This window comes from Heterodontus francisci, chromosome 8 (genome assembly GCF_036365525.1).
Source record: "Heterodontus francisci isolate sHetFra1 chromosome 8, sHetFra1.hap1, whole genome shotgun sequence".
Taxonomy (NCBI): domain Eukaryota; kingdom Metazoa; phylum Chordata; class Chondrichthyes; order Heterodontiformes; family Heterodontidae; genus Heterodontus; species Heterodontus francisci.
The window spans coordinates 32,942,953-32,963,964 of record NC_090378.1 but is presented as its reverse complement, the minus strand read 5'-3'; the positions used below and the strand labels follow the sequence as shown (position 1 = coordinate 32,963,964).

Genomic DNA, 21,012 nt, shown 5'->3' with positions numbered 1-21,012 from the left:
TAGAGGTCGCAGGTTTGGAAGCTGCTGCCTGACTAGCCTTGATACGTTGCTGCAGTGCATCTTGTAGATGGTACACACCGCTACCACCGTGCGTCGGTAGTCGAGGGAGTGAATGTTTGTGGATGGGGTGCCAATCACGAGAGCTGCTTTGTCCTGGATGGTATTGAGTTTTTTTTGAGTGTTGTTGGAACTGCACCCATCCAGGCAAGTGGAGAGTATTCCATCACACTCCTGACCTGTGCCTTGTAGATGGTGGACAAGCTTTGGGGAGTCAGGAGGTGAGTTCCTCGCCACAGGATTCCTAGCCTCTGGCGTGCTTAGATTAGATTAGAGATACAGCACTGAAACAGGCCCTTCGGCCCACCGAGTCTGTGCCGAACATCAACCACCATTTATACTAATCCTACACTAATCCCATATTCCTACCAAACATCCCCACCTGTCCCTATATTTCCCTAGCACCTACCTACACTAGTGACAATTTATAATGGCCAATTTACCTATCAACCTGCAAGTCTTTTGGCTTGTGGGAGGAAACCGGAGCACCCGGAGAAAACCCACGCAGACACAGGGAGAACTTGCAAACTCCACACAGGCAGTACCTGGAATCGAACCCGGGTCCCTGGAGCTGTGAGGCTGCGGTGCTAACCACTGCGCCACTGTGCTCTTGTAGCCACGGTATTTATATGGCTACTCCAGTTCAGTCGATCTTGGGGGATTCAGTGATTGTAATGCCATTGAATATCAAGGGGAGATAGTTAGATTTTCTCTTGTTTGAGATGGTCATTCCCTGGCACTTGTGTGGCGCTAGTGTTACCTGCCACTTATCAGCCCAAGCCTGGATATTGTCCAGGTCTTGCTGCATTTCTACACGGAATGCTTCAGTATCTGAGGAGTCGCGAATGGCGCTGAACAATGTGCAATCAGCGAACATCCCCACTTCTGACCTTAAGATGGATGGAAGGTCATTGATGAAGCAGCTGAAGATGGTTGAGCCTAGGACACGACCCTGAGGAACTCCTGCAGTGATGAGTTGGAGCTCAGATGATTGACCTCCAACAACCACAACCACCTTCCTTTGCGCTAGGTACCACTCCAACCAGTGGAGCATTTTCCCTGATTCCCATCGACTCCACTTTTGTTACGGCTTCTTGATGCAATACTCGGTGAAATGCTGCCTTGATCCCAAGGGCAGTCACTCTCACCTCACCGCGAGTTCAGCTCTTTTGCCCATGTTTGAACCAAGGCTGTAATAAGGTCATGAGCTGAGTGGCCCTGGTGGAACCCAAACCCAAACTGAACGTCACTGAACAGGTTATTGCAAAGCAAGTGCCACTTGATAGTACTGTCGACGACACCTTCCATCACTTTACTGATTGAGAGTAGACTGATGGGGCGGTAATTGGCCAGGTTGGATTTGTCCTGCTTTTTGTGTACAGGACATACCTGGGCAATTTTCCACATTGCCGGGTAGAAGCCAGTGTTGTAGCTGTACTGGAACAGCTTGTTTAGGGAAGCTGCTAGTTCGCGAGCACAGGTCTTCAGTACTATTGCCAGAATGTTGTCAGAGCCTGTAGGCTTTGCAGTGTCCAGTGCCTTCTGTCATTTCTCGACATCACATGGGGTGAATTGAATTGGCTGAAGTCTGGCATCTATGAAGCTGGCAACTTCAGGAGGAAGCAGAGATGGATCATCCATTCGGCACTTCTGGCTGAAGGTTGTTGCAAATGCCTCAGCCTTATCTTTTGCACTGATGTGCTGGACTTCCCCATCATTGAGGATGGGGCTATTTGTGGAGCCACCTCCTCCAGTCAGTTGTTTACTTGTCCACCACCATTTACAACAGGATGAGGCAGGACAGCAGAGCTTAGATCTGATCCCTTGTTTGATTACGCTGTTTGGCACGCAAGTAGTCCTGTGTTGTAGCTTCACCAGGTTGACACCTCATTTTGAGGTATGCCTGGTGCTGCTCTTGGCATGTCCTCCTGCACTCTTCATTGAACCCTGGTTGATCCCCCGGCTTGATGGTAATGGTAGAGGGGGGGATATGCCGGGCCATGACATTACAGATTGTGGTTGAGTTTAATTCTGCTGCTGATGGCCCACAGCGTCTCATGGATGCCCAGTTTTGCATTACTAGATCTGTTCCGAGTTCTATCCCATTTAGCACAGTGGATGTGCCACCCAAGACGATGAAGGGTATCCTCAATGTGAAGACAGGATTTTGTCTCCACAAGGACTGTGCGGTGGTCACTACCACCAATATTTTCATGGACAGATGCATCTGTGACATGTAGATCGGTGAGGACGAGGTCAAGTATGTTTTTCCCTTTTGTAGGTTCCCTCACCACCTACCGTAGACCCAGCCGAGCAGCTGTGTCCTTTCGGACTCTGCCAATTCGGCCAGCAGTGGTGCTACAGAGCCACTCTTGGTGATGAATATTAAACTCCCCCACCCAGAGTATATTCTGCGCCCTTGCCATCCTCAGTGCTTCCTCCAAGTGGTGTTCAACATGGAGGAGTACTGATCCATCAGCTGAGGTGGGGGGGGGGGTTAGTGGGGGGTGGTGGCAGTAGGTGGTAATCAGCAGGAAGTTTCCTTGCCCATGTTTGACCTGATGCCATGAGACTTCATGGGGTCTGGAGTCAATGTTGAGGACTCCCCGGGCAACTCCCTCCCGACTGTATGCAACTGTGTCGCCACCTCTGCTGGATCTGTCCTGTCAGTGGGACAGGCCATAACCAGGGATGGTGATGGCGGTGTCTAGGACATTGTCTGTAAGGTATGATTCCATGAGCATGACTACGCTTGACTAATCTGTGGGACAGCTCTCCCAACTTTGGCACAAGCCCCCAGATGTTCGTAAGGAAGACTTTGCAGGGTCGACAGGACTGGGTTTGCCGTTGTCGTTTCCAATGCCTAGGTCAATGCCGGGTGGCCCGTCTGGTTTCATTCCTTATCGACTTTGTAGCGGTCAGATACAAATGAGTGGCTTGCTTGGCCATTTCAGAGGGCAGTTAAGAGTGAACCACATTGCTGTGGATCTGGAGTCACACGTAGGCTAGACCAGTTAAGGACAGCAGATTTCCAGATTAGTGAACCAGATGGGTTTTTACGAGAATCGACAATGGTTTCATGGCCATCATTAGATTAGCTTTTAATTCCAGACTTATTAATTGAATTCAAATTCCACCTGCTGACGTGGTGGGATTCAAACCCATGTCCCCAGAGCAATACCCTGGGTCTCTGGGTTACTAGTCCAGTGACAATACCACTAGGCCACCACCTCCCCACGAAAGGGACATTTTATTTTGTTAAAGGTGCTATATAAATGCAAGTTGTTTTTGGATCTGAGAAGCTTCCTCTTTTGTTCATCTGTTAAAGTGAGGGGCCAAGATGTTTCAAAAATTTTGACATGACCCTGCAGAAAGCATTTACGGCTTAATCAGTGATCTTGTTAACTTCTACAATTTTTAAGTACATTCAATCTCTGGACAAAACATTTTGAGCGCATGGTGGAAGCATGTTAATCATTAAAGACAAGTCCCTGAGCACCCTATAATTTCTGGCCTGACAAATGTGAAATTTGTCCATCTTCCAAAGAATAGCATTTTTAAGCCTTTGTCAATGGCGTTATCAAGCTTTTCAAGGTTTACTGTTAGAGGTTTCTGGCTAGAAAAAGACTAGCTGTCCACAAAGCCATGCCTGAATACTCGATTAGTTTGCTGGATGTAAAGAGTTTTATTTATTTTATTTAGAGATACAGCACCGAAACAGGCCCTTTGGCCCACCGAGTCTGTGCCAACCAACAACCACCCATTTATACTAATCCTACATTAATCCCATATTCCCTACCACATCCCCTCAATCCTCCTACCACCTACCTACACTAGGGGCAATTTACAATGGCCAATTTACCTATCAACCTGCGAGTCTTTGGCTGTGGGAGAAAACCGGAGCACCCGGTGGAAACCCACGTGGTCACAGGGAGAACTTGCAAACTCTGCACAGGCAGGACCCAGAACTGAACCCAGGTCGCTGGAGCTGTGAGGCTGCGGTGCTAACCACTGCGCCACTGTTGCTAGAAGTTGGGCTTTTGTGACAAAAAGCAACAACGCGAACTGCTTTGGTCAAGGAGGAGAATTTGGTGAATCTTGAAGACAAAACAGGATTTAACCAGTGAAACAAGGATATTTTTAAAGTCAAAAATGTCCCTTTGCAAATGATTTTCTCGTATCCTTGAAATTGTAAGTTCCTTCAAATCAGTCTGGCAATGTTTCCGATTAGCTTTTCGGCTTTAACTATTCTCGCATCCTCTGGGTTTCGTGTATTTTTATTTCCTTAACATTCTCATTGTACCTCTTTTTGTCATATTTTATCACTTCTGTCATCTCCTGTTCGCTATTTGATCACTTTACAGGTCATTTTTTTTCCTTTTCACTGGTGTCTGGTATAGTCTCGGGTTGGGGCTCGAATTTTGCTCCTTTCTTTTACTGAGGTTTTTGTTACCATATTTTGTTTGCTTGCCCACTGCAGCTTGTTACTATTCACCATCCACTTAGCTTCAATCTCCGTCCCTGGATCTGCTTCAAACACGACCGCCCTACACTTTTTAAAATCTCAGTTTGCACTGCTCGTTTCAGACTGGCACTGGGTACTAGCTACTGCTGCATTTTGTTCTATACTGATTGCTGCTATTGCAAATATTGATCCCACCAAGCATTAGCTCCAGTTGTTGAGCTCTGCCTCCTACAGCACTATCTTTCTCGTTCAATGGTAGCTTCTGTCTGCTCTCAATAATTGAGTTCAAAGCATTTTTTTTTTCTGTGGGCCAGAACTGCAGCCAAAGAATATAAATAAAATGAAAAGGCTAAGCAAATAAACTGAACTAGCAAAATTAAACTCAAGAAAGCTTCAATAAAACCAATGAAGAATAAATATCACACCTAAAAACTGGGATAAAGGAAGGAAATATGTGGAAGAGACAAGAGAGTCAAATGTTTACAATAAGTTTAAATTTTCAGAAACAGCCCTATTTTTGCACTTTTTCACCACAGGCAACACCAAGGAAATCCACTAGTCCGTATATAAATTGAGATGGTCTTAAATTTCTGTTTTACTGTGAAAAGTACTTCAAACTTTGCTCAAATAAAGCACCAAATCATTAATGATGCCACACACAGATGGCACTATAACACATTCCCTCAATTATGCATGCACATTGATGCTCTTAAGTTTTCCAGACATCCTGGAAAGGTAAATGATTTCGAGTCTGAAAGAGTGGTGCCATTTGTCAGTTAACACTGAGATGTTGGTACATTGCAACAAATGGAGCTGTACTAGAAACATGGCAATAGATTTGTATTTAAGAATTTTTCTTTTGTGCTCAATTATTTTCAGGATCAGTTCCAGGTTTCTCTCTTTGGAGGTGTTTGTTACCTGCAATGATTCCATATTCAAAAGGGCCTGTCTCCACTCTGGGATTGGGAGAGAGAGAGGAAAAAGGGAATCAATTAAGAGTAACTCCAACCAGTTAGGTCCTTTTTCTCAATTTTACTCTAAGTTTTATCAAACATAATCACTGCTGCCAGATATATTCCTGTTTTAAAACACTGACTATACTACATGTATATGAGTAATGCCGTTGTGGGATTAAAAATCCTTGATCACAGGTTTTTCACAGGGAAAGAACCGAGGATCTCATACACCGTAACAGCTGTGATGATGAGTGCACACAAGGGAAGTCTCTGATAGAATCACCTTTATGTGACTAACCACCATTGGGCCTTGCCTCTAGGCTTTGACACCACTTTCAGTTTAGCGTCAAATGAAGCATCAGCAATAAAAGATATCGATAAACATTTCATAAACACAAGTGTAATGTGCTTCATTTTGGGCCATGGGCTGTTTAGATCCCTGACAAATGGTCATGGACCCTGATGATATGGATAAAATACAAAATGTTATACACTTAACCACCTTGGGTAAATATGTAATGGGGACACTAAATGCAGTATATCCCTCTTAATTCAAATCATCTGATAATCATTTTAGCACCATATTCCCACTTTGCATTCTTTACATTCCTTGTTTCAAATTTTCATTTTTAGTTTTCCTAGTACAGAAAAAGACTGAATTTCCAACAGACTGTTCTGAGTTTATTTGTTCTAGTGAAACACACGGGGTCCTAAGCCAATGGGTAACAGAAACTTATACAGAAGAATGTCTTTGCTATTTCTACTTATGCAACACCCAGCTCAGGTGTGTCAGATAAGGAGATACAAGGAAGTGTCGAACTAGGCAAAGAGGAGAAAAATGTCATCTCCAACACCACAAAGTATTGTTCCTTTTTAAATTATGTAAATGAAAGAGGGAGAAGTAATGCAAAGAATGAAAAGGAATGTACCAAAATTCCTAACAATCTAAAACTGACTTTGTAGGTCTTAGGGCATGAATAAACTGAAAAATGTAGAAAAAGCTGCACAGGAAGCAGCAAATGACAAATCAGTCCACTATGTCTTTACTCATCTAACTTATTGTAGGTCAATTGGGAAGTCCAAAAACTATATACAAATTGGACATCTTAGCCTTCTGCTTGGGGAATGACAGCAGTACTAAACACTGTAATCAATTATTGAAATAATCAATTGAAGAATCAGTTTCAGTAAATAGTACGTCTTCTTGGCTGTCCACATGTACATGCATTCATTAAAGTGCAATCTTTCGGATTACAGTAACAAATAGTGCACCGATACAGAAGTGGTCAGAAAAGATTAAAATCTTGACAGTACTGCATCATATCCATATCAGATGGTTTATATTCAATATTAAAAATCCAACTTAAGCAAAAAAACATTATAACTAAAAACAGCCTTTCAAGAGACTACAAAACTGGCCATAAAAAAGGCAATGCTGCCGAAATGGCATCACATTTTATAGGTGAAGCAACCTGTAGTAATGTTATTTACACAGTAATTTAAAATCAAATCAGGCCATGTCTACATTGAGAAAACACAAATCACAAACAGCTGTGGCTTAAATTGACTGAGAAAAACCTTTCATGCCATTTACATAAAAACATTAAAGCCCTTCAATGATAAAAATGAGGGGCTTTGGATGAAAGTCCAGCACTCATTTCTTAGACAAATAAACCTTGGATAAATCTTCAGTATAAAAGATGGATCAGACTAGAGGGTAGATTTTTCCGATTCCTTGGCCATGGCAAGGTACCTTGCATATTGCAAGTCAGGACTGTAAAAATTTTAAGTGTGCTACCTGCAATTTTCCTTCCACTGGTTTGAATCTGTGCTCATAGAAAACTGCATACCTTACCATGGGCAAAGACTCAAAATATAGTCTTGGTGAACTGCATTACATACATCAAACAAGATAGGCTGCGTTTGCTGACGCCACCATTGGGTGGCGCTGCAATGGCACATGCGCAAATGCAGCCTGTGCCACTAAAAGGTCAGTCTGCGACGTCAGGCAGCTGCCAGGATTAAAGATGGCGCTGCTCAAATAATCACACGATGGCAACCTAAACACATGGCAGCACACAATGGCTGGAGGGGAGCGAGCGAGCGGGCCGTGAGGGAAGGGGAGGGAGCGCGCGAGCGGGCTGGGGAGGGGAGCGAGCGGGCAGGTGAGCCAGTGGTCGGTGAGCGAGTGGTCGGGGAAGGGGAGGTGGGGGAAGGAGGAGAGCGCACCCGCCACCATCAAGGTCTTTGGCCACATCTCTCCGCACCTGCTCTCTACCTGCTCCCCAGACCCTCTCTCCCCCCACCCCTGCTCTCTCCGGCCTGGATCCCCCCCACCATCTGCCCGCAGTACCGCGATGACGTCATCTGCGCATGCGCCAACCAGTCCTGGCACTGCGGAACGCAGCGCATGCGCAGACAGTAGGGACCAATCTGCGCACGTGGCGCAGTCGGATGACGCAAGCTGTCGGCTGCGTTGTCAGTAATCACTTTGAACAAGATAAAGTGTCCTGCTCAATAATCCTCGAGTGTAAGCAAAGATGGAAAGAGTAGTTAATTCAAAGTACTCTATAATCAAAACTACATCTTCATAAAATTACCTCGCGCATCCCAACAGTAAAGCAGAATTAAACACAAGAAATGCTGGAATCACTCTGCAGGTCTGGCAGCATCTGTGGAAAGAGAAGCAGAGTTAACGTTTCGGGTCAGTGACCCTTCATCGGAACGTTCCGATGAAGGGTCACTGACCCGAAACGTTAACTCTGCTTCTCTTTCCACAGATGCTGCCAGACCTGCAGAGTGATTCCAGCATTTCTTGTTTTTATTTCAGATTTCCAGCATCCGCAGTATTTTGCTTTTAGTAAAGCAGATTTGTTCAGTGCGTTGTTGAGCCATACAAATCAGGGAAGTCATGGATTCAATCCCTGGTCTGTGCAGAGTAGCAATAGCGACTATAGGTGTCAGCAGTAGCTCTCTTACCTCTGAGTTAAAAAACTGGGGGTTCAAGCCCCACTGCAGTAACATGAATACAATCTAGGCTAACACTTCAGTGCAGGACTAGCAGTGTGATACCCTGTCAGAGTGCCATCTTCCAAATGAGACAAAGATTTTGTCTGTTTTCTCAGGTGGATGTCAAAGATATCCTGGCACTATTTTGAAGAAAAGCAAGTGAATTCATCTGGTATCCCGTCCAAAATAAATATCTGAACAGATTATCTGGTCATTACCTCATCATTATTTCCCTACAACAGTGACTACACATCAAACATGATTCAGAGCCTCCTCAGGACATGAAAGAGACTGTATCAATAAAGCTAATTGAAGAAAGAGAAAATAATGAATGCCACTTGAGTAAGGAAGGGCAACGGGTGGGGAATGGAAAGGGGAAATAGCTAGGATAGCCCATCCTAACTGCAATCTAGAAGTTACTAGAACTAATATTAGAAGTGTGCTTATGATGGGTGATGGTGGGTTTGGCAGTGATGCTTCTCACTATCCAATAGCCTGCTCATACATAAAGAGATAGGATTTTTGTCATAAATTCAGGTTTGTCCATTACTGGATTGGTAGCAGGTCAGGTTGATCATGGTTAGCTCTTCACCTCATCAGCATTTCTTCTTACAGTCCTGACCTATTCTTACTGCTGGGAGAAGGGCAAGACGACAAAGAGTAACAGAAATGGAGTGCGACACAGTCAGAAAAACCAGAAAAGGGAGAAAGCACAAACAAGAAAGTGAGAAAGGAAACAGAGCGGAGAAAAAAAAAAATCGGAGAGAAAAGATAACCAGAAAAGAGTGATCAAACTGGAAAGAGAGAACGGAGGGAGCGGGAGGAGAAAGAGATTCACACACACAAAGCAAGGAGTTGACAGAATGACAGAAGACAAGGAGTTGAGGATAACAGAGGGTAGAAGCAGACAGAACATAAGAAAACAAAGATATTGGGGGAAGAGAGAGGGAGAAAACAATGGAAGCTGAGACAGAAACACAGAAGGGAAGGAATGTAGAAGGCACAGGCAAAAGGAAGTATCTGTAAAAGAGAAATAAAGTAGAAATGAGAAAGACAGGAAGAGTAAACAAAGTATCTTTTGCTCCCAGGCTTACCAGTATATGTATCCTATTTTACAAATCATCAAATCTTTGCTTGAGGAAAGACCTGCCAGGTTGCAACTCTGCTTCATGACATCATCAACCTCAAATGTTTTCTTACAGTTGTCTGGTGTGGAAGACAATGAAAAGCTCTAATCGCAAAGCAGAGAAAGAGCTGAAGTTTTGCAGCATATTAGAGGATAACTTGATTATAAAAGGGCAAAAATTGTGACTTTCCTCCTCTTTTTCCCTCCTGCACCCCAGTGAAATGTTGGTAATCATTTTTTTTTTACTGGATATTGTACCAATACGGAAAAATGAAGCATCTGTGGAAATGTTCAGAATTGTGTGGACATTCTTAGAAGAGCACAGGGCTAGGTATGCAAACAATGTCAAAAATAATACAAATTGTCTCCTCCTCCTCCACACCTAGAGAAAACAAAATTAAGTAGGAAATCTCTCACATTGATCGGGAACACATCCAACATCAAGAAATCATGCCTTTGCAACGATTTCAAACTTATCCAAGAGATCCCTGCAAATCTTGGTACACTCACAGGGTTCTAATTATGAAAGATGTCAACTACCTCAAAAGGAAACAGTTATACTTGCTGAATCTTTTTTCGACATTAATATTCACAATAGCATATTAAACCAAACAAGAGAAAAAGACACCAATCTGATGACCTCAGAACCTCGAGTCAGTACCTCAAAGCTGTAAAAGCCACTATTGCACCACAATGAAGCAATGGTAGGGAGAATGACACAAACTGATGAACGCTGAATGAGTAAATGGGCAAGAACAAATAATGTTAAGGGTTGACCAAAACAGATATTTCGGAGGGAGTTTTCCCAAGCAACAGGAGGTGGGTTTGCATGCGTGCGGGAGGTTAAATCCCCTAAAACTGACATTGGATTAGGATCCCTACATCATCCTGCCCTCTATCAGGTTGCACCAGGACGGAATTGAAGGTGAACAGAACCCCTACTGGATCTGTCGGGTAAGTTAAGGTACTTAAGAAGCCAATTGTGAACCGTTTTAGCCCTCAATTCTGGATTTCCGAGCCAGGCCTGTCAGCAACTCACCAGCATCACTGAGACAAGTGCTGTTACCACCAAGGTGGGAGGAGTGCACTGTCTTTCTCTAGATCCACTTCTCCATGGGTCACAACATATATTTAAATGTTTACCCAGTTACTGATACAGCCGATTATATACTCTGTTTTATTTCAGAATAAAATCCACCAACCAGGTTTCTTTAACAACAAAATCATCAATTTATTATAAAACAAGACTTATTCAGTAAAGATACAAAGCATTAACACATCGAATGAAATATGAAAGTTCCGTTAAATTAGCCCAACGCATGCACACAGGTTAAACAAAAAATGTTTTCTCTGCAGAGATCTCTTCATAAAAGACAAAAAAATACTTTGGCCAAATACTTGTTAATTCTTGAAGGAAAAGGATAAGATATGGAATGATGTCAGTTGTCCTTTTTCTGGCATCCCAAATACGGGTAGACGGATGTCACTGGGATCTTTTGGATCAGTTCACTTCAGGCGACATCGAGGCTTAGTCCGGCAGGCTTTCCAGGAGAAATGCGGCATCAGGGGTTTCAGTCCACACACTTGATTTTCAGGGTTTCTCAGAGGTGGAGAAAGGATGAACTATTGTCTTCTCTCTTAGCAGGCTGACCCCTGTTGACTCAAAACAATATCCAAAATGAAACCAATTCTTCACCATAAATCTTGACATTTCACTTCTCTGCAAACAACTCCCCCTAATCACCAAGGCGTTTGCCGTTTACTGTGACTTCCAGTAAGTATGTTTCTAAACCAAGTCCCAAAGTCCTTCCAGTGACTTTCTTTTTTAAAAAAAGTCCAGCATCTATGTAATCTCTTCAGTGTTCCAAAGGAATCTATTCCAACAATTTTAAAACACGAGCCCTCACAAAATATTTAAAAATGGAAGTACTTTCACAAAAGTGCACAGTAGGAAAAACTTCTTCAGAGCAACGGTCAAGCTGGGAAGGCTTTGATCAGTTACACTGATGTTCTCCAACCATGGCCAGGTGAAAGGCTCCTGTTTAAAGCACTTCTCTCAGAGAGTGCCATCACTGTTTTTTTTTTAATTCATTCATGGGATGTCGGTACCCCAGGCTAAGCCAGCATTTATTGCCTATCCCCAAGTGTCCTTGAGATGGTGGTGATGAGCTGCATTCTTGAACCGTTGCAGTCCATGTGGGGTAAGAACACCCACAGTGCTGTTAGGAAGAGAGTTCCAAGATATTGACCCAGCGACAATGAAGGAACGGCGATATAGTTCCAAGTCAGGATGGTGTGTGACTTGGAGGGGAACTTGCAGGTCGCGGTGTTCCCATGCATTTGCTGCCCTTGTCCTTCTAGGTGGGTGAGGTCGCAAGTTTAGAAGGTGCTGTCTAAGGAGCTTTGGTGCATTGCTGCAGTACATCTTGCAGATGGTACACATTGCTGCCACTGTGCGTCGGTGGTTGAGGGAGTGAATGTTTGTGGATGGGTGCCAATCAAGCGAGCTGCTTTGTGCTGGATAGTGTCGAGTTTCCTGAGTGTTGTTAGAGTTGCACCCATCCAGGCAAGTGGAGAATATTCCCCACTATCAATGGGTGGTTGATGTTCGGCACAGACTCGGTGGGCCGAAGGGCCTGTTTCAGTGCTGTATCTCTAATCTAATCTAATCTAATTCCATCACCTCCTTACTTGTGCCTTGGACAGGCTTTTGGGGAGTCAGGAGGTGAGTTACTCACCACAGGGTTCATAGCCTTTGACCTGCTGTTGTAGCCACGGTATTTATATGGCTACTCCAGTTCAGTTTCCGGTCAATGGTAGCCCCTAGGATGTTGATAGTGGGGAATTCAGCGAGGGTAATGCCATTGAATGTCAAGGGGAGATGGTTAGATTCTCTCTTGTTGGAGATGGTCATTGCCTGGCACTTGTGTGGTGCGAATGTTACCTGCCACTTATCAGCCCAAGCCTGGATATTGTCCAGGTCTTTCTGCATTTCTACACGGACTGCTTCAGTATCAGAGGAGTCGCGAATGGTGCTGAATATTGTGCAATCATCAGTGAACATTCCCACTTCTGACCTTATGATTGAAGGAAGGTCATTGATGAAGCAGCTGAAGATGGTTGGGCCTAGGACACTACCCTGAGGAACTCCTGCAATGATGTCCTGGAGCTCAGATGATTGACCTCCAACAACCACAACCATCTTGCTTTGCGCTAGGATTGACTCCAACCAGCGAAGGGGTTTCCTCCCGATTCCCATTGACCTCAGTTTTGCTAGGGCTCCTTGATGCCATACTCTGTCAAATCCTGCCTCGATGTCAAGGGCAGTCACTCTCACCTCACCTCGAGTTCATCTTTTTTGCCCATATTTGAACCAAGGCTGTAATGAGGTCAGGAGCTGAGTGGCCCTGGCAGAACCCAAACTGAGCATCACTGAGCAGGTAATTGCTAAGTAAGTGCCGCTTGATGGTACTTCTGATGACACCTTCCATCACTTTACTGATTGAGAGTAGATTGATGGGGTGGTATTTGGCCAGGTTGGACTTGTCCTGCTTTTTGTGTACAGGGCATACCTGGGCAATTTTCCACATTGCCGATAGATGCCAATGTTGTAGCTGCACTGGAACAGCTTGGCTAGGGGCGCCGCAAGTTCTGGAGCACAGTACTATCTATTGTTTGAATGCTGTCAGGGCCTGTTGCCTTTGCAGTAACCAGTGCCTTCAGTCGTTTCTTGATATCACATGGAGTGAATCGAATTGGCTGAAGTCTGGCATCTGCGATGCTGGGGACTTCAGGAGGAGGCAGAGATGGATCATCAACTCGGCACCTCTGGCTGAAGATTGTTGCAAATGCTTCAGCCTTATCTTTCACACTGATGTGCTGGGCTCCCCCATCATTGAGGATGGGGATATTTGTGCAGCCACCTCCTCCAGTTAGTTGTTTAATTGACAACCACCATTCACGGCTGGATGTGGCAGAACTGCAGAGCTTAGATCTGATCTGTTTTTTATGGGATTGCTTAGCTCTATTGCATGTCGCTTACGCAGTTTGGCATGCAAGTAGTTCGGTGTTGTAGCTTCACCAGGTTGACAGTTTATTTTGAGGTATGCCTGGTGCTGCTCCTGGCATGCCCTCCTGCACTTAGCAGGTGATTACCAATTTGTTGGAAGGCACTTCACCTGTGTAGCACTTCACTTACCTTCAGCTACACTTCTCTGCTGCCAAGTTTTACCACAGGATGGGAGCAGCTTATGCAGCTGCACCTTGCACCTCTGATAAAGGACAAGACAAGAAGCAATACCACCACCAATAGCACTGTGAGTGTACCCGCACCAGACAGACTGCAGTGGTTCAAGAAGACAGCTCACCATTACCTTCTCGAGGGAAATTAGGGATAGGCAACAAATGCTGATTTTTCCAGTGATGCCCATATCCCATGAAACAAATAAAAATGTACCAGCAGCAGGAGGAGCAAAAATAGTAGCAGCTGCCTTCCCTTCAGCTATATGCCCCTCCGCAGGGCTGAGGGGATGAAGACCAAGAGCCAGCTGGAAGGTGAGAATCGTGACCCCCCCCCCCCCCCCCCACAATCCCCCCACGCAGGGGCTACAGGCAGAGGATCAGCTTTCTCAACATGTCTGAGTACCAGTGCTCCAGGAGGCTTAGGCTCTCAAGGCCAGACAAGGAATAGAAAAGAATATTATTTACATGGAGAGTGACTGCAGAATGCTGCAGTACAGATGGTTCTGGGTGTCGTCGTACATGAATCACAGAAGGTTAGCATGAAGCGGCTGAAGCAAGTAATTAGGCAGGCAAATGGAATTGTTATAGAGGGGGGAGAAATGGCGTGGGTGAATTCCACTTTTCACCTCTGAAGTGACTGCAAATTGTGTTTTAAAAATAGCATTTCAGTCCCTCAGTGTTTGTAAGGGTCAAATAAATAAACAAATGACAGGGTTTCTCGTAGGTTTACAAACATAAATGTTTATTTTTGCACAATAACTGAAAAAATGTTTGCAACTGCTCCCACTCACGCATTCACACTACACACACAAACACACAAGAAAAGATAAAAGAGTGGTAGCATGTAGTTAGAGTCCAATTGTGGGAAAAGAGTTTGCTGTTTTAAGAAAACCTTTAGGAGCTATTTGAGAGGAACTCTTTCATCGGTGCAGGCCTGAATAATGTTCATTGTCCTGAAAGGGATGAAGTGTTGCAGGCTTCTTGCGTTTAAGTCTCCATCCGAAGTCGATGGAGAAATTTCTGGTTCACTTTCGCAGATGGGGAGGCCCAAAGACACCTTGCAATTTCTCTGCTGCAGTGGTTCGATGTAAACAGAAGGGCACCTGCTTGTCTGGAACAGTCTCACAGCTGTTCTTCTGGAAAGCACCTTCTTTGGCTGTTCTGCCCCCTCTCTCTTTTTTTAAAATTTTTTTTTAAGAGATACAGCACTGAAACAGGCCCTTCGGCCCACCGAGTCTGTGCCGACCATTAACCACCCATTTATTCTAATCCTATACTAACCCCATATTCCTACCACATCCTCACCTGTTCCTATATTCCCCTACCACCTACCTATACTAGGGTCAATTTATAATGGCCAATTAACCTATCAACCTGCAAGTCTTTGGCTTGTGGGAGGAAACCGGTGCACCCGGAGGAAACCCACACAGGCAGTGCCCAGAATTGAACCCGGGTCGCTGGAGCTGTGAGGCTGCGGTGCTAACCACTGCGCCACTGTGCCGCCCTGTTGAGAGATACCTGTTAAGGTAGAAACTTGTCAGGTTGGGGTGTCAGTTAGATGATTAAGGGCTCTCTCCCCTGGGGTGATTCACACAATGTTCCAAGATATGGGAACCATTGTTCCACAATGGCGTCTGAACGTGGTCCATTCTAATGAATAGGTGCTACTTCACACCTCATATTTTAGTCTTGACTATGGAGTCAGTCTGTCTACAACAGTCTTTGTTAGCTGCATTCCTGGAGATAGGCGCTGTTTGCATGTTTCACATCTCAATGTGTTTTCCCCAAAGCTAATTCAGATGTGAATAATGGGTTTCAACTTCAACAGATAGATATGTTTATTGACAGTACAAGAGGGGTCACCTGACCTCTACTCCATTTTGTCTGGTACATTAATATGTATTTGTAGTTCAGTTCAACAGTTGACTTTTATTTCATAATTCCTTCAGTTCATTTCATATTTCATCACTCTTCATGAGCATGGCACCGTACCGCAAAAGGGGAAAAATAAAATTTCTTGGTATTTTATTTTTTGGGTTTTTTTCATAAAGAAAGTAGGACAAAGGATAGCACACATTCATCCTATGCACTCCTCAGGCTTTCAGTCATGATTTCTTTACAGATTTCTGGTAGCGTAGTGTTTAAATTCTGGACAGCATGTTGGCTATAATGTTGTTCTTCCTAGCTATAAGCACAATTTTCAAGTAGAACGGCTGGAGGAGCAGGCTCCATCGGAACAGTCTGGCATTTTTAACTTTTAATTTTTCCAGAAATGTGAGGGGTTTGTGTTCAGTATAGATTTGGATTTCTCTGTGTCTGTTATTTGCATAAACTTTGAAATGTTGAAAGGCTAGGAGGAGTCCTAATGCCTCTTTCTCTATTGCGGAATATTTTCTTTGATGTTTGTTTATTTTTTTTTGAGAGAAATAGCCAATTGCCCTCTCGAGGCCTGAATCATCATCTTGGAGTAAGACTGCTCCCACTCCGACATCACTGACGTCAATAGCCATTTTAAACGGTTTGTTAAAATTTGCAGCTGCAAATGACTGGGTCATTCATTAAAATTGCCTTCAACTTTTTTGAAAGCCAGCAGGCACTACTCTGACCATAATACTTATACATTTTTCTTTAGTAAGGCAGTTAAGAGTGTAGCTGAGGTCCTGAAGTTGGGAACAAATTTTCTGTAGAAACTGCACATTCCCAGGAATCGTACGATTTACTTCTTGGTTTTGGGAACAGGAAAATCTGCCAGGGCCTGCACTTTTGCTGCCCTTGGCAACACCTGACCTTGGCCGACAATGTGGTCCAAGTAGTACTTTATCCTTAGCAAATTTGCTCTTTGCTTATTTGGCCACTAGGTGAGCTTTCTGTAAACCCTTAAAGTGTTCCCTTAAATGGTTCAAGTGGTCGTCCCAGTTTTCACTGTAAGCTAATGGGTCATCCAGGTAGATGATACAGTTGTTTAAACCAGCTACGACCTGGTTCACTAGTCTTTGGAATGTTGCTGAGGCATTCTTTAAACCAAATGGCATAGAAATTACATAGAGATAAGGCAACGGGGGTGACAAATGTGGAAATTTCTTTTGCTTGGGTGGTCATGGGGACTAGCCAGTATCCTTCGAATAAGTCAATTTTACTAATGCAGGTGGAGCTTCCTACTCGGTCAATGCAGTCCTCAACACTGGGGATTGGGTACGAGTCTGTTCGGGTTACTGCATTTACTTTGTGGTAATCAATGCAAAGCCTGGTTGATCCATTAGGTTTGGGGATTAGTAAAATGGGTGAACTCCAGCTACTTTGGCTGGGTTCAATTAAATTGTTGTCCAGCATATATTGGAAATCTTTGCACACTTGAGGTAATTTATCAGGGCTCAGCCGATAAGGATTTTGTTTTATCGGTGGGGGTCTCTCCTACGTCTACATCATGTATAGTTAGAGAGGTACGATCTGGGTTGTCCTTGCAAACTTCTTCAAATTTTCTTAGCAGTATTGCTAGATCCTTTGCTGGTCAGATAGATAGTCAAATATGGTATCCAGTGTCCTTAAAATTTCAGTGTTTTCCAACTTTACAGTAGGGAGTTCAATTTGAGAATTTTCTGGGATTTCTTCCTCCGCTAGTTTGCCTTCACAGTGGCGCAGTGGTTAGCACCGCAGCCTCACAGCTCCAGGGACCCGGGTTCAATTCTGGGCACTGCCTGTGTGGAGTTTGCAAGTTCTCCCCGTGTCTGTGTGGGTTTCCTCCGGGTGCTCCGGTTTCCTCCCACATGCCAAAGACTTGCAGGTTGATAGGTTAATTGGCCATTATAAATTGCCCCTAGTATATGTAGGTGGTAGGGAAATATAGGGACAGGTGGGGATGTGGTAGGAATATGGGATTAGTGTAGGATTAGTATAAAATGGGTGGTTGATGGTCGGCACAGACTCGGTGGGCCGAAGGGCCTGTTTCAGTGCTGTATCTCTAAACTAAACAAAACTTCACTAGTGTTGTCCTCCTCCACTGTTCTCACTGCCTGACGTACACTTACTGGTCTATTGGATTCCCGACTGTGGTATCTTTTCAGCATATTTACGTGGCACTATCTTTGCTTTTTCCTCCAGTCTGGTGTGTTAATTAGGTAGTTCACTTCACTGACCTTTTTCCCTACACTGTAGGAGGCACTGAATCTGGCTTTTAGGAGTTCACCCGGTTATAGCAGGAGTCCCAGAATCTGACCACCTGGTTTAAATTCTTGAGCTGTTTCATGTTTTGCTGAGATGCTTTCAGGTGTTCTTTCGCTACAACACAGACTTTAAAAAGTCTCTCCCGAAAAGTGGATATGTAATATAGCAATGAGGGTTCCGCCTTTTGATCCAGGAATTTTTCATTAATCAATTTCAGGGGGCCTCTCACCTCACGTCCAAAAAACAATTCAAATGGGCTGAAGCCTGTGGATTCATTTAATGAATCTCTGATAGCAAACAAAAAAGCTACTCCTTTATCCCAATGAGCAATATGCCCTGATCATGATTTTCAGGGTTTGATGTTATTGTTCGAGCCCCTTGTGACTATGGACGATATGGTGAAGATTTCAGATGGTCAATACCAAGGCTGTGTATGACTTCTTGGAATATTCAGGACATGAAATTAGTTCCTTGATGAGAAAGAATTTCTTTGGACAGCCCGTATCTGGTGAAAAACTGGGTCAGTCCCTCGACTACGACTTTAGCTGTAATTTTCCTCAAGGGTATGGCTTCTCAGAATCAGGTCGCCATATCCATGATGATTAGGAGGTATTGGTAACCCGTCCTAGTTTTAGGTAGTGGTCCCACATAATCAACCAGAAATCTGAAGGGTTCCTCGAAAGCAAGGATGGGGACTAGTGGGACAGGTTTGATTAGAGGTTGTGATTTCCCAGCAACCTAGCCGGTATGGCAGGTCCTGCAAAATCTAACCACATCCTGATGGATCTGAAGCCAGTAAAAGTGTCAGCTGGGTCTTTTTGATACCCATGTGCACAGCCATTTTTTTTTTATTATTTCCAAAATATACTTTATTCATAAAAATCTGTGAAAAATACATTCCCAAACAGTTTAAAAGAGCATCAAGTCAAAAAATACAAACAGTGCAAAGGTGATCAGTTTCCTTCTATACCATGAGTTGCCTCACAACCCTTTCATTTCACATTTGTCGTGCCAGATACATTTTTACATTTTACCGGTGACAGAATTTTCCCGATACAGTTCGAGGGGTTTCCCATGGATCCAGCCCCTCAGTTCAGCTTGGTGGGGGCACCTTACACTGTGGTCTTTCCCCATTGAGCCTTTGCTGCGGCTGCCCCAAGCTTTAGTGCGTCCCTCAGCACGTAGTCCTGGACCTTGGAATGTGCCAGTCTGCAACATTCGGTCGTGGACAATTCTTTGCGCTGGAAGACCAAAGGGCGTCTTTCACTGAATTGATAGTCCTCCAGCAGCAGTTGATGTTTGTCATTGGGATTTCATGGGCAATCCTCAGAATCTCACTACGGTACTTAGGGGTGACTACAATTTGGTGGACCACTGTTCACTCCTCCTCTGCAGGTCATGGTGGCAGTCTCCATTTCCTCATTATTACTCCATTTTTAAAGTAATAACATTCAGGCATTTTCTCTACCTCAGAACAGATGGTCTGCGCTATTCTCTTTTAATCAGGGTCAGTCTTCTGGGCTTCAACTAAAGAGAAGCTACTATATACCTCCTTCTCTGCCCCTAAATCTCCAAAAAATGTTTCAGCCAGCCCAGACCCCAGGGTCATCTGGCTGAATTACTGGCTCAGCTCGCTCTGGTGGAGCTTGCTTAGCCATGGACCTGGTTAACACAGTGTCAGGGAATATCCCAGGGACTTCATCCTGTATTTGTTCTGTTTCCTCGACCTCACTTGGCTGATTTAAGACCACAGGGACTGCTACCACCCTACCTCCAGCCAAATCATTGCTTAGCAACAAATTTATTCTGCCACAGGCAGACTAGGAACAATCCCTACTGTAACTCATCCAGAAACTAGGTCACACTGCAGGTGGAACCGATATAGGGGCACGGACATGTACCCACTTTCAACGCCTTTTACCAGAACCTTCATCTTTAGCAAGCTCTTTGGTGGAAAGGTCATGCCTTTATCCAGGATTAAAGATTGAGTGGCCCCTGTATCTCTGAGCGAGACAATGGACTTGCCTGTCTCAACAGAGGGATACACCTTTACATTTAAAACAAAATCCTGGTAATCCTCAGGAATTCTTTTCTGTTTCTGCCACACCTAGGGTGGTATTCTTTGAGGGGGTCCATCATTGTGGTTAGGGGCCACAGGCTTGTCTGCCTGGTTACCTGCTGGGGCACCCTTTTCTGGGCTACCCTTGTGAACTCCAGAAAACTCACTGGCTTCCCCTTCAATTACCAGCAGTCGACTTTCAAATGCCCTGCTTTGCTACAATGGGAACACATGGTCTGTGGAAAACATTCCTATCCTCTGCACTTCCTTTCCTGACTGGTGGAGAGCTCCCTGTATCCTCACTCATGGTATCCTTTTCACCAGCAACCCATCTTTTCTCTTTACCCCATTTCTGTCCTTCCTGGCCCTCTGGGGATTACTATGGTAGGATTTATGGGTGAGCTCATAATTATCTGCAATTGTAGCAGCTTCTCTCACCCCTGTGACCCTTTGTTCCTCAATGTCTTTACGTTGATTGGAACACTGTTTTTAAATCCTTCTAATAAAATTTTTTATTTGAGAGGTCTAGCTTGAGAGATCTTATTCAGCGATCAAAATCCATGTGCTTAACTCTTTCAAATCCAATTAAAGTTTTGGGCAGATCTTTTCCTAGCATTTCTAAACTTTTGCCGATAGGCTTCAGGGATTAACTCGTACACACTTAAGATAGCCGGTTTAATCTGTTCATAATTAAAAAAGCTTTCTTCTGATAACATGGAATGAGCTTCATGAGCTCTACCCACCAATTCGCCTTGTAAGAGGAGGATCCAATATTCTTTTGGCAATTTTAGCCTGGTAGTTATTTTCTCAAAGGAGATAAAATAGGACTCGACCTCTTCCTCATTAAATTTTGTTCCGAATTGGGGTTGGTATTTGAATCGTTGGTGGTATTCTCACATTCTGCTAGCAGCCTGTCCAATCAAACTGTCTCGCTGCT

General features: G+C 44.2%; 1 protein-coding gene across 8 annotated transcripts in view; it reads right to left on the bottom strand.

The window, feature by feature from the left end:
- The window catches only part of ptprfa (protein tyrosine phosphatase receptor type Fa), a 634,875-nt gene that overhangs the window by 335,945 nt on the left and 277,918 nt on the right, over positions 1 to 21,012 (bottom strand). The window lies entirely within an intron of this gene.